This window comes from Bactrocera oleae, chromosome 2, assembly GCF_042242935.1.
Source record: "Bactrocera oleae isolate idBacOlea1 chromosome 2, idBacOlea1, whole genome shotgun sequence".
Taxonomy (NCBI): Eukaryota; Metazoa; Arthropoda; class Insecta; order Diptera; family Tephritidae; genus Bactrocera; species Bactrocera oleae.
In genome coordinates this window covers 67,751,643-67,765,621 of record NC_091536.1, presented here as the reverse complement: position 1 = coordinate 67,765,621, position 13,979 = coordinate 67,751,643, and the positions used below count along the sequence as shown (strand labels likewise).

Here is a 13,979-nt window from a genome sequence, read left to right as displayed (position 1 = left end):
ACCGAAAAAATTTAACTGAAAAACTGTAACCAAAAACATGGGCTCTCGCGCGTAAAGGCAACAACAACGACTATGCAATTGCCTTGCACCATTAGAAATCAAAGCTGCAAGCTTTACTCAACACTTCATTGCGCACACGCCATACTTCCATGTGTTGCAAGTACAGAAATGCAAGCGGTGCCTGCACGCCTGCACCGGCATAGATACGAGTACTTTGCAGTGAATATCTGCGGTGCGCATGCGCACATTTCACTTTGCCTTTGGGATGTATGCAGGATGGCATTTCGCGATAAAGTCGCATTTACTTAAGTTGGAAATAAATTCTATGCTGCAGAAGTCAACATGAGAAAACAAAAAAAGACAAGCCAGACACCACTCGGTGCAGCGAGATAATAATGACAGTGGCGGTCAATGAGTGTCTGTTGGAAAAGAAATTGTTTGCTGGCTTCGAAAAGTAGAAAGGAGTTGAAATACTAAAAAAATAAAAATTAAAAATATACCAAACAAAAAATCCATTGGCGATCCAAGCAAAACGGCTGAGCCAAAAAAACTGAGCCAGTCTCAAAGTAAATATCAATGAAATGGTAGCACACTTGCCACCACCTCCTTGCCACTTTTCATACCCAAACATTTGCTAAGTTCAGCTCTGCGGTTCATCTCGTCGTTTGGGCCAAAGACACAAAACCAGTTTGTGGTAGAGTTCATAAGTTATTTTTCGCGTTTATTTTTTATTTTTTGGCAGTATTTTCTCACCGCACCATAGTGGTTTTGGGTTTTTGTTGCTTAAATGGCTGACTTGCTGCCGTCTGCAGTTTTTATTGTCTTCTGTGGCATTAAAAGTCCAGCGATAACCACATAAAGTGTTTCGAATGAAATTTCAATAAAGACGAGTCTACCTACTGACTAGCATATGTATATATGCAGAATATGGAACGCCTTGGTTAAAACATCTTAGAGTGGAATTAGATGTTCTTTAAGTTCGCAAGAACTTTTTTTTATTCATTGTAAACTTGATATAGCTTCTCATAGCTTTAGAGCTCTCTGCTTAAAAGTGGTTTTTAGCAAGCTAAGCGATTTTGGATAAATGGTCATTGTTTCGTTTCGCAAATGTGTACCCATCCGAAACACGCAGCTAAAAAAATTACCCTCTCAAGCCCCCATCTGGTGCTGATAGCATTTGCTAGTACTGCATTGAAAACTTCTAAAGCTAGAAAGTCCAAAGTAGTATTGTTCTTCGATTTTCTGAGTTGAAACCTTGTGTACACTGTTGAGAGCTCCTTTTGTCTTTGAGTATTTCAGAATTTTTACACTCATATACCAGCACGGTTAGATAAGAACTTCGCCTGCAGAACAAAAAGAAAAAATTTTGAAAAATTTGCCACTATAGGCTCCTTTTTGCTTGGTCCACTTGTGCCAGCGATCGGACAACTTCTTTAACCCATTTAAAACGTTTTCTGGAAGTATACAAAATAGGTCACGGTGGAAGTGATAACCTTCTTATTCGACTCAAATTGCCGAGTTACTTCATCATGTTTGGATACAGCAGAAAGTCGAACGAGACTAAATTTGGAGAATATGTTGGATTAGGCGGCATTTCCTAACCAAATTTATAAGACCAGTTTGACCTTTCCAAGGGTTGAAAGCAGACCTTGTGAATTTCAGAAATCGGTAATCATCACCTTTTTGGCCGGTAGAACAGTCATCGCTCTACACGGAGTCGGTTCGTCAAGAGAAGTCCTTTGTGCCGACTCTTCCCTGGTCTCTAATCTGTACTAATGCCACCTCATACTTCGTCAGTGTAATGAAACGTCGTAAAACGTCCTTCGGATTGAGCTTAAACAGCGCCCAACATGGCTGTAAATTGGTCTCACTTGCTGTGCATAGTGACAAAAGTTTTTGTAGGTGATCCGTATGTAATGAAAAATTAATTCTTTCTATGCGTATATCGACAAGAACGAATGTCGAATATCGCATCTGTTGACTGTTTGGACAGATTGTGTTTTTTTATGATTAGTGTTTCTACCCCCGAAGATGACTGCAAAATGAGCCAATACCAGTTTTTTGGATCATGATCTCGCCTTGAATTCCGGAAGCATACATTTCATCTGTTGCAACAGGATCAACTGCTGCTTCGGGATGGTGCTGCATTCCGAGGCTTCTTAGAAAATTCATTAATTTAATGGGATATTTTATGGTACTTGGTACTATGGAGACTTTCTTACAGAGGCCATAAGCTAGCCTGGTCTATTGTCCATGTAATATCATATATAGTATAGACCATGTGTTTGGAATCAAAAAGGTCAGATATCAGACATAAATTAATGGAACTTTCATTGAATTTTCACAACGTGGCACCTCGAAGTTTGGTTGAGTCAGTCAAAGAAATACTTTCTCAAATTTTCCTAAAAGTTGTGAATCAAATGTTTAAAATTTCGATGAAATTAAATATCAAGTTTTTCGGGAAATCTCTATGTAACCATAATGTAATGGATTATATATCTACATATATATTTTGTTTAGCAACTACACGAAATGTCCACGTTAAATGTTTAACAAATTCCGCCCACAAATCGTGAGCGCCAGCTATGTGCTCCACCCAGTCCGCCTGTGTTCACCGATAGCCACCGACAGCTGCAGTTGATCCGCCAAACTTAACAACCTATTGGATAGCAACACCCGTTTGTCTATCTCTCTGTCCGTCTGTCCGTCGGCTGGCTTTCAGTGACTTTTCCTTATGTTAAATTAATGCTGACAATTATTTTCGCAACAAATAAACTCACGAACTAGCAACATGCCACAGACAATGTAACGCACTCATGGAGAGTAAAAAAATAAAAACACCAGTAACGGGTAGAGAACAAAAACAATGAGGAAAAAAGTGCGGAAAAGACAGGCACAGAGAATGTTGATGACTTTTGAACTGTGAGGACAACGCGAAACATTGTTGCAACCGCCAGCCAGAAGGGATTATTAAAACGACAACTACAGATACATTTTATATGTATATATGTGTGTATAGTTGCATGTGTTTGGTGAGTATTTAAAAATCTGTTGTGTCAGCGCTGTTGCAACTGCTGCTGGTGGTGCTGGTGCCGGTGCCGGTGCTGGCGCGTTGCCTCCAGCAGCCTTTCATCGTCGTACTGTACTGACTCTTCTTTTGGCGGTGCACAATGGTTCTTTATGGGCCGTACAGTAAAACATAGAACAGTCTGTTTAACAGCAATGCGGTTGCCAGCGCGCAGCAATAACAGCAAGAGCATCTGCTGGCAATATCCGAGTTAGCATCTGTCTTTGGTTGCAATATACATACACTTACATACAAGCACAAAGATCACAGCACAAAGATCAATGACTCTCAACGCCACATCAGCCACCAGCGTCCAAAGTCAAAGTGAAGCGCCCGCATCCGCAGGCACCGTTGTGTGTTGTTGCTAAGGCTAGCTTGCTCTGCTCTTTTTATTCCCTACTTTTGGACTTCGCCAATGCACGTACTCATAGTTGGTGGCGATTTTGCTAACGAACTTAACGGCAACGTTGGTGATGATGCGCAACGCTGATGGTGACGACAATGCTACAACAACCAGCTACCACACCAATAGCTGCTGATTATATTCTGCAGTTGTTGCATCTAATTTTTCTGGTGTTTTATGGCTCATGTTGTCGAATCGCTTGTTCTTCGGTAGTTGCAGTAAGCGAGTTGATAACTCTATGCAATTACACTAGTGTGTTGGTGCAACAAAGTTTCGGTGGTGCCCAATGTTTGCTTGTCTACTTGTTTGTTTACTTGTTGCACGTGTACTTTTAATCTTTTTGATGTCTACATATATATTCTTTTGAATTAGCCTTATAAGAAAAATCTGAAGAGTCCCCTGAAGGAAATAGTTGCATACACATTATTTTATTGTCTGATGAGATCATTTGATTTGAAAAGTGCGGATCGCAGTTCCTCTTCCGAAAGCCGGATTAGCCGTAAAACTAGTGCTGCGGAATGCCTAACCTCGTCAACTACTTGATGACAACACTATTATGGGAAATACTTTAGTCTCACTTTAATCAAAAAAACACTGTCTAATGCTCACGTGAGCTTATATACCTTACCGGAAGCTATTTGAAAGAATACCTATAGAATTATTGGCATCCTTCTTTTACGAATGTCGCGACTTAACAAGATCAATGCTATAATACATTAGATCTCGATCAAGGAGAACGGGGGTTTGAAATAAAACGTCTATATTTGATGGGTTCAAGACTCTTTTTCGATATATGAGATCCATCTACAGAAGGTTTTTTTTGGGCTTCATAAAAAACATATTACACCAGATAAGAGCTTTCACTACTTTTCTAAAGAACGAATTATAACTTTGATTTTTGTTAAACGCATTTATTGAAGGCTGTTACAAAAAATAGTAATTATCACTCATACCCAGCACCACTGTAGTCACATGACTCGTTCTTGCTTAGAAATAAACGAAAATTCCTTTAGACAGATCTTTTTTGTTCTTCGCTTTTCATTTGATCACTTCGTTACCTCTTTTAGGAGTCACTTCCCAAGAGCTTGTCTGAAAAAAAAACTTCAACTTTTTTCTAGAATATTCTCTCACATTCAAAATATTTCAAATCTGGCCGCAGAACTCTTTACAACTAACCGGGTCTTAGTTTGATTTATTGCAGGGTATAACAAACAGATCTTGCAGCACTAACACAATTGCAGATAGCGTTGTAGAAAAACAACAAGAAGTCTAAACAAATTTTTACTAATTGTAAGCTAGCATAAAAACAACTTCCAGTCTTAATAGTATACTTCATGAGAGCTTAAGTGCATACATGTATACATTCTTACATAAATGTAGACACTTACAGATAGCATTACAAATGTTTTCTAAGCAACAAAACATAGAAATCCCTGATTACCATCAAGTTTGATGTCTCACTTGTACAAAATATTTGGGTATTCTATACGTAATTGAAATTTATTGCGTATTCTGATAATATTTTTTGTTTCTTGATGTTTTTTTATTTATTTATTGCGCGTTGCTTTAGTTATATTTTTGTTCTCTGCATTATTTAGTTTTTCACATCTTTTTGAGGTTATGTGAAAAAGGTGTATGTACAAAAGATTTGATATTTTCATTACCTTCTACTTTGCCATATAAGTTCTTTTTATAGGACCATCCATAATTTATATACCCACCTAAAAAAATATGTGTATAATATATAAATGTATACATGTAATTAATTAGCACCTTAATGTATCGGAAACACTAAGCAGTTACAAGAGAGAATAAGCACGAAGGAAAATCGTTTTACACAGCATGTCTTGCACCAACAACCAATTAACCGTGATTTTCAACGCTCTGCTCAATAATTGAAGTGCGAAATCGAATATTATTGTAATCAATGTCTTTTGCTTTTCTATGAATCTTTATTTGTACCCATGAGCTCGTATTCACTAAAATTGATTTACCTGCGGATGGAGTTCATCTCAAGAAGGCCAATAAACTTTGTGGCTTTTACAGGGGTCTGTAGTATATCTCTTCCTCTCTTAGTTTTCTAGTAAGTTATTGAATAAGAATGAGATGCTTATCTTATCGACGTTCAACTGCAAGTGTTTGTAAACATTTTCTGGCGTTAAAAGTACATACCTATGTACATACATTTGTATCTTAAGATAAATCCGTAATGGCCATTTCAAGATAAATCCAGCGCAGGAGCTATAAAAAACTTAAGCAAAGCTATTTATAAAATAAACATAAGCACCTGTTTGCACTGTCAAGTACAGGTACTCGCTCTTGATCTTTTATAATTTTGTTAGTATGCATTCCAATGGAAGGTTTTGTTAAAGGGGCACACCTAGTGTGGAATTAAAAAATAATCAATTTTTTCATATTTCTCTAGGTTACTTTTGAATATAGCATACTAAAGTTTCAAATCGATATTTCAAATAGTTTTGAGTTACAGTCTTCTAAAGTTTAGCCGCACCGTTCGATTCAAACACGTTTTTTTTCAAAACTACATTTTACTTTGATGGTTCGTCGGAGACAAATGATCTCATCACTATCAAGTTTTTTAGACTTTTCACTTCAAAAACAAATAGTAACGGATTTCCTTACAGAAAAACTGTTAAATGAAATAAATTAAAAGAAGATTGAATTAGAGACATTCATCTGAAAATCAAAGACTTTGGGTTCTTGAGAGAGCTGCCCAAGAAATTTGGTCCGAAACTAATCAACGACATCGCTTCTTTCTAACCCCGCCCACTGACTAATTTTGAACGCGGTTCCTATAAAGTTATCTCATATCATCCCAAAGATAAAATTTAGTGTCTCTGGCGTGTTTAGTGCTTGATTTATCGCGCGTTTAGTAGTTTTTCACAGTACCGTTATATAAGGAGTGGGCGGGGTTGTCACCCGATTTCACCCATCTTCACACTGTCAATAGAGGTGCTAAAAACATTTGTTCTCAGTGAATTTTGTTATCATAGTTTTAGTGGTGCCCACTTTTTAAAAAAATTTAAACTGCAGCTGTCCCTCCCTAATGTGATAAAAGTCTTGTATCTTATTGTGGAGCTTAGTTATGGCTATTTATTTGATTTTGAATAATGGCGTTTTATGGTCGTGGCTGTGGTCCGATTACGCCTATCCGCAATACCAACCGTCTTACGGTACCAAGAAACATGTGTACCAAGTTTCATAAAGATAGGAAGGAAAAACCTATATCTAACTCGATTAGTTTTAGGGTTTGTATCACCACCGTTAGGTGAACAAAACTATTACATTCTGTAGCAACACGTTGCAAGGGTATAAAAATCGACTTTAGTCTATATTTTGTATAAAAATTAATTCGTATTTTGTACCGATTGAAATGATATTTATTAATTTAGTTGTTCTATAAAACCATTTATATTTATTGACGTCGTCAACATCCCACAGATGATCACAATAACAGCAATGACCATGAGCTGCACACCCCAGTCACTGGTCAATTACACCCATACATGTATACAGCAAAGAATAACCAGTTAGTAACAAAGTACATCAGTCGGTCAAGTGCCATGCAAGAAACTACGAATTCAGTGCTAAATATATGGCAGTACAAAAAATCAAGAAAAACCAATTCCATTTACATACAACCAACCGCTATTGAGTTGAGTACACATTAAAAACCCACAAACATGAGAAAATAATAATTAAGCACGACGCTTGCAGGCGCAATGGCCCACACACGAAACAGTACACACATAAGTATATATATTTATTTACGCAGATGGAGTACGACTCCAGCAATCGACATACTGATCTACAGTCGAGATTTCCAGTAGAGATTGCGCGCTCTATCTGCTGCACTGTAAAACATACATACATGCCCGCAACGGTAAATAAATGTGGCACTATAAATATATGAAAACAAAAACTTTGCTCTAATGTGTGTTTGCATGCCTAGTAAACTCCCCACCATGACGAAATGCGCTGGGCCCAGCGCTTGGACATTGGTCAGTAGGCTGCGAGAAGACCTTCAGCTTGCTTGTACCTCTGTACACCTCCGGCGCTCATAAACCGAGAGTTAATTGTTTTTTTTTTTTCAAAGTGTTTTTGTTATGTTTTCAGTGCGTTTTGGTAAACTTCAAATGCCCAAAAGCCTCAAATACCGAAGTGTGGCGCAGTGTAATCGTCGTCACAGTCACTCGACGCTCTAAAGCGTATGCACTTGCTTTGGTAAATAAAATTAAAAACTCGTTTTTTTCGCATAACGCTTGGGTTTATAGACACTTTTCGTAAAGTTGCTGAACTTTATTGTTTTTTTATTAAAATTTTATTTTTATTTCTTTGAGATTTTTCAAGCATTTCGTCAATTCGACACTTTTCATTACTTTCCGAAATTGGTTTCCTGATTTGCTTTGATTTATGCACACACAGTGGCAGGTATACTCCTATATGTGTGAAACCCGCACATTGTCGGGAGAGAGGCTCATATGACATGCTTTCTATTTGGATTTCAAATGTTTGCTTTGCCTTCTTTTAACTTTCATGTTTTGGTTTTTATTTCATTTTTGTTTCTGCTTCTATCGCTTTATATTGTTGTTGTAGTTCTGCTTAATTAACTCAGCACTTACTTCCACTATACCCATGTCTGTTTGTATTTATGCGGTGGGCTCGTCTGCCTGCGGCCTAAAGTGAATGGTCTTGAGAATGGATATTCTAGCACGCTTATGCCCTGTGAATTATGTGTTAACATGCAGAGATAACAAACACCACCGATAATATGTTTCGAATGCTTAAAATAGCATAATTACGCGTAAATTTACCACTTTATAATTAATTCCATTTCTATGTGTTTACTAGGAAGCTGTTAGTGTTTGGTCTTTTATTTGATTCATATGAAGTTCATATAAAAAGGAAAAGCCTATTACGAGTATCACGGAACTTTATTGCTAAAGAGTTTTAATGGTTTAGCAATTAATAGTTTACAACTTCGCATATTGGATATATGTATATATAAGGTCTAGTAAATTGCAGTTTTTAAAGCATAGTTAGGATGATTCAATTTAGGTCAAATATGCACCGTTTAGTTTGATAAAATATTTTAATTTCATAATACCACTCTTATAGGATCCCTCGTCCATATTGACAATAACACTGGGATAGTCGATTTTCAAAAGCTTATTTTGAAGGCCGCTTCTGGGCGATGGTTTACTTCAGGTGGTTCGAATTAAGAGTTTGGCCGTAGGAGACCTTTTTATAGCACATTATTTCCTACCAATCCCATCAAAAATATAGCAAACCCTACCTGCTTGTCAATCCTGGCTTGGTCGCCGTTTGCGCCGGCTCACCGCGCACCACCGTTTTTTCTTGACGTTGTCGTAAATGATCCACTTTTCATCACCAGTAACCATCCGCTTCAGAAATGGATCGACTTTGTTACGATTAATTCGCCGATGGAAATTTGGTCCATAAGTTTTTTTTACTATAACTCGTGTGGTACCCAACCATTGTATCTAGCCTTATTTAAATGGTTTAAAACGAGGTTCTTGTGCAATGTTTATCTCCTAGGCAATCGAAACAGTGCTTAGATGATGGTCGGGCTCGCCATTTCCTTCCATTATTTTGTCGATATTTTCGACAATCGGCCTTCCGGCGCGTCTACAAAACCAAAACTGCGCTTAGTTAGCTGTTACAGTATAAGGACCATAAGCAATATTCACATTTTCAGCCAACTGGTTTGCGTTTTCGCCTTTATCGAAGAAAAACTGTAAAATATGGTGTATTTTATCTTTGCTGTGTCTCTTGACAGTAGTAGTTTTTGTTCTTTTCTAAATGTTTTTTTTTTTCAAACATCGTTCTAAGACTCTTAAAGGGATTGTGTCTCTCTTTTGACAAGTTGTCCAATGTTTCCAAATTAAGATAGGATGTAACCTTAAGGACCCAGTTTAGCGAACATATTTATTTAATAACCTTTTGGCAGGTAGGAGCTGACTAGTTTTATTATTGCCATACATATGCTTAGAATAGCTCTCGTAAAAGATAACTTAATATCTTGGAGACGTTGCAAATGATACCTAAATATATAACATTCCAACAACCTATATGAAATTTGACAAAGTTAGGGCATGTCTGGTGGCTGATATTGTTGGCTTAAACCCAGTAAAAGTGTAGCGGGTAGATAAAAAACTTTTAACAAGAGAGAAAAGAATTTGTATAAACACTACACTAGATCAGATTCGGTACGGGATTCAATGGTTTCACGTTACTATTGTTTCTATTTTTTTTTAACTTTTACATTGATTGTGGCAACACTTTGCACTGATCAGTATAGTTGATCAAATTAAGCTTATCTCATATCCGACCAAAGCTTAAGATTAAGATCTTTAGAACATCATTGATATTTTTAAACCGAATTTCTGCTGATGTGATAATCCAAATGAAAGCTCTCCCATTCAAAACCTTTTTGTATTAAAATTTTGTACAGAAGTTCGCAAAATGATACTCAAGGCTACAACGGGAAAAACGCTAATAAGTTTCAAACATTTTTAAGTTATGAGTTAATGGATCAAATTAATTTTTTTGTCGTAATAAAAAATTGTGGCATTGAAATGCGCAACTGTTAACACTTACAGCAAGTCTCGAAAAAATATTGCTCATACATTTCGCAGCAATTATTGTAATACCGAATAATAAATCAATTGGTTTGGCTCTAGTTCACCTAAAGAATTTTTATTAGTGCGATATGTTAGTTCTGTGAATGGGAAAGAGCGTGCTGAAGCAGAACCGAGTCAAGAATTAATTAATATATTGCAGCAACACCTTTTTTACTAAACGCCATTACGTGTTTGCTCGTATGTGTGTATGCATGTGTAGCAATAAGTTTGGAATTTTGCGCACATTTCGTTATGATCATTATTCAATCAAACACACTAGCAAAAAAAAAAGCACCGAGTCACTCATTTTTAATAACATAACAAAGCACAAATGGAAATCACTTAGTATGATATCATCGTTACAATAAAAATTACAATAATAATTTAATTCAAGAAAGTAATTGAATTCTGTGAAATGGTTGTAAATCATTCTTAAGTTAATTGTAATTGTTTGAAGAATTTAAAAATATTTAGAGGTTGTTGCAAAGAACCAGGTTTTTGAAATTCCATTTTTGTTGAAATTATGAAATCTGAACATCCCAGAGACAAATGTTTTTAAAGCATGCAAACAATTACTTTTTCATCTAACAAAAGGCTTCAACTATAATAATTGTTTCGTTCCTTCATGACCTAACAAAGCCTAAAATTCATTATCTATTCAGAATATAATAATAAAAATATGTGGGTCCGCTAAATTCTCTTCAAGTGCTGGCAGAAAGAAGCAGTCAGTCCTCTTCTGTAATTGCTCGACAAAATACAATTGTTAGTATGTTAAGCCTCTCATGCGACAGTGCTTGGTTCCGCATTTTCTTTACAACAAAAAATCCCATTGCTAAGCCTAGTTTCTCCTGGTTTTTTCATTTCCTGGAGTTTCAGACAAACTTTTTTTTATACAGTACAAAATTTTATTGTGGATCTCTTTTCTTTAAAATAGTTGTTTTCCACATTTTCAGTAGAAGTTAGACAATTGTTAGCACTTTTTGGAGACTAATATTGAGTAGGCCATAACTGCATCGCCAGAAAACATTTGTTTCCATTCTATTTCATTGGCGCCATATACCGGAAAGTGCAGAAAACAAGTTGGCACATACGTTTGGGTAAACATGAGGTTAATCTGCTACAGTATCCAGAAGGTAATTGTGCTGGATTTACTTTAAGTTCTGGAGGTATCTCGAGCTTTTCATCTGCCAAGGCCGATGTTTTACTCCCAGGGCGTCCTTGATTACTTCATCCCGCATCATTAATTCCTACTTGTAGTTTGAGCGAATCTATAAATGAAACTGAGTACGTAGAGAGTATTCAGGAAACAAGCTATCCTGTTACTTTTCTTTAAACATTTTTTAACCTCCCCTTTCAGGCATCCGACGTCTGACATTTACTTCAATGAGGCCTTCATTATCGACCAATTGACGGAAATTCGCAGCTCGCTGCACGCGGCCTCATAGTCACCAACATCAATTGTCCACGCTTACTCGGTTGCGTAGCGCGTATTTAGACATTTGGGGCACCGCATTTTCCGCAACAAATTATTGACCACAAAATGTTTGTGCACTTTATTATGTATTTTTACAACAACTACAATTACAGCTCGCTATCCACACACACCTATCGGCTCGCATTCACGCTACTCACGACGCTCCTACTCAACTGCTCGCCACCCCACCAACCATCCGGTTTCGGTGTGATAATGTTATTCTAATGTGTTTGAATTTAATTGCCGATCGGCTTGATCGCCTTCGCGGTGGCTTCTAGCATGTTTCCTTGCTGTGGCGAGTCTTTCGAAATTAATTGAATTAAGTTGTTGATTGAAGCGTGCAGCACACGCTTCCCATTGCACAGTTAGTTGTAAGCTTACTAGGAGTATACATAGGTATGTATATACTTGAGTGCTTGTGGCACGTTGTTTCGTAAGTTTGTAAATGAAGTGGTGCCCGGCGCCCGGTGCTCGATCGCTCTACGCCTCATTCGTTTGAGCATTTCATTGCATTCGTTGGCAATCTTGTAAACTTTTTTGTTTTTATTTTTTCTTCTTCGGTTTATTTAGTTTGCTTCTTATGCTTATAGCTTTTTTTTAACTATAATTTTCAATGCTGCAACGCTTTTTATTTGGCTTTTGTTTTTCTTATTGTAAATGGTGTGCTATTAACCTGCCGAATAAATTTTGGATTGTGAAAGGCACGCGTTTGTATAAACATCGGTCGCAAACTCGCTTAGAAAGTGTAAATTTGTTTATAGTACCTGATTGTATATATGTATGTAAATATAAGATTATTTGTTTATACACTTTTCTTCTTTGTATGCCTTGTAAAATATAAAATTTTATTACTATAGGTAGTGGTACAGTATGAGTCGGAACCATTGCAGCTTAATGCAATTAAAAAAATATTTAACTGTTTTAATTTGGTTTTAATGTCTATGGCACTTTTCTGTTATCTCCGCAACATTTGTTGCTCGACGTTATTGATAAACTATTAATACAATACAATAGTAATTGAAGTATATTAATCTTAGTTTTGAACAAATTTTTTCCAAAAACAAAAAAAACGTTAACTTTGGCTGCACCGACGCTTTAATACCTTTCAAAGGTGCTTTTTTAATAGCATAAAAGGGTATAAAAAATATATTTTTTGATTTTGATCAGTCAGTTTAAAAGACAGCTATATGCTATAGTGATCGGATCTGAACAATATGTTCGGAATTTGTAGCAATGCCTTAGATGCCGAATTTCGTGAAGATACCTTGTCAAATAAAAATAAGTTTTCCGTACAAGGACTTGAGTGGCAACGGTCAGTTTATATGGCAGCTATATTGCTATATTGTCCGATATTGCCGGTTCCAACAAATGATCAGCTTCTTGGTGAGGAAATAACGGTTAAATTTGAGGTCAATATCTCAAAAGCTGATAGACTAGTTCGTGTATATACAGACGGATATGACTAAATCGACTCAGCTCGTCACGCAACATCTATATATACATACACTTTACAGGGTGTCTGACGTTTACTTTTGGGTGATACAAATATCGTAGTAAACTTATACACTTTACTCAGGGTATAATAATTATGGCTCACGGTAGCGGTCTTTATTTGCCATGTCACTTTTTTTCCGCGGGTCTTGTTTCGGCTCGTTATACTTACAATATATCCAAAACTTCCACCAAAATAAGTAGAGTATATCTCAGCGACCTCTAAGCTTTCTGAAATGCTAACCCGATAAGTACGTCTACGATGTTCTTGTTACAAAGTTGTAAGACGGACGCGTTTCTCACTAAATTACTGTTAGGCAATATACCGATTAACGGATTTTCCAACTTTTTAATACTATTCTATACCTATAAATTTTTTGCTTAAAAATAGTTCTTAATTTTTGAGGTTTGCTTCTAGTGACCTTTCTCTAGAGCTCTGAGAACATAGATAAGTCGCTGGATGCCATATCCGGAGAATACGGTGGATATGTAAAAAATTAAAGGTCCAATTCTTCAAATTTGTTTAGGGTATTGATTCACGATAGGGTGAATCGCTTAATTGTAAACTTGCGCTGCACCCGCGTTACAGGGCTTTTTGTACTTAAATATTCATTAACGGTATGTCCTGTCCAATCCGCTGTCTTTGCCTACGTGTCCAAAATCATTTTGTGGATATATTCGATTTTTACTCTGTGACAACATCTTTTTGTCATTTACTTCCACTTTCTTCAGCGCTATTTTTTTTTTGTTTTTTTTTTTTAAATCAAAAATCAAATTTTTTGTAAATTACTAAAAATGCTTTATCTTACGAACCAATTAACCGATAGCTGTGAGGCTTTTACACGTCTCTTTTAAGGGTTAGGTCTGAAGGACATTCAAATC

The 13,979-nt window shown here is 36.6% G+C and overlaps 1 protein-coding gene across 1 annotated transcript in view; it reads left to right on the top strand.

Annotated features, from left to right (window-relative positions):
- The window catches only part of T48 (FU domain-containing protein T48), an 86,900-nt gene that overhangs the window by 23,262 nt on the left and 49,659 nt on the right, over positions 1 to 13,979 (top strand). The gene's annotated exons all lie outside the window — the stretch shown is intronic.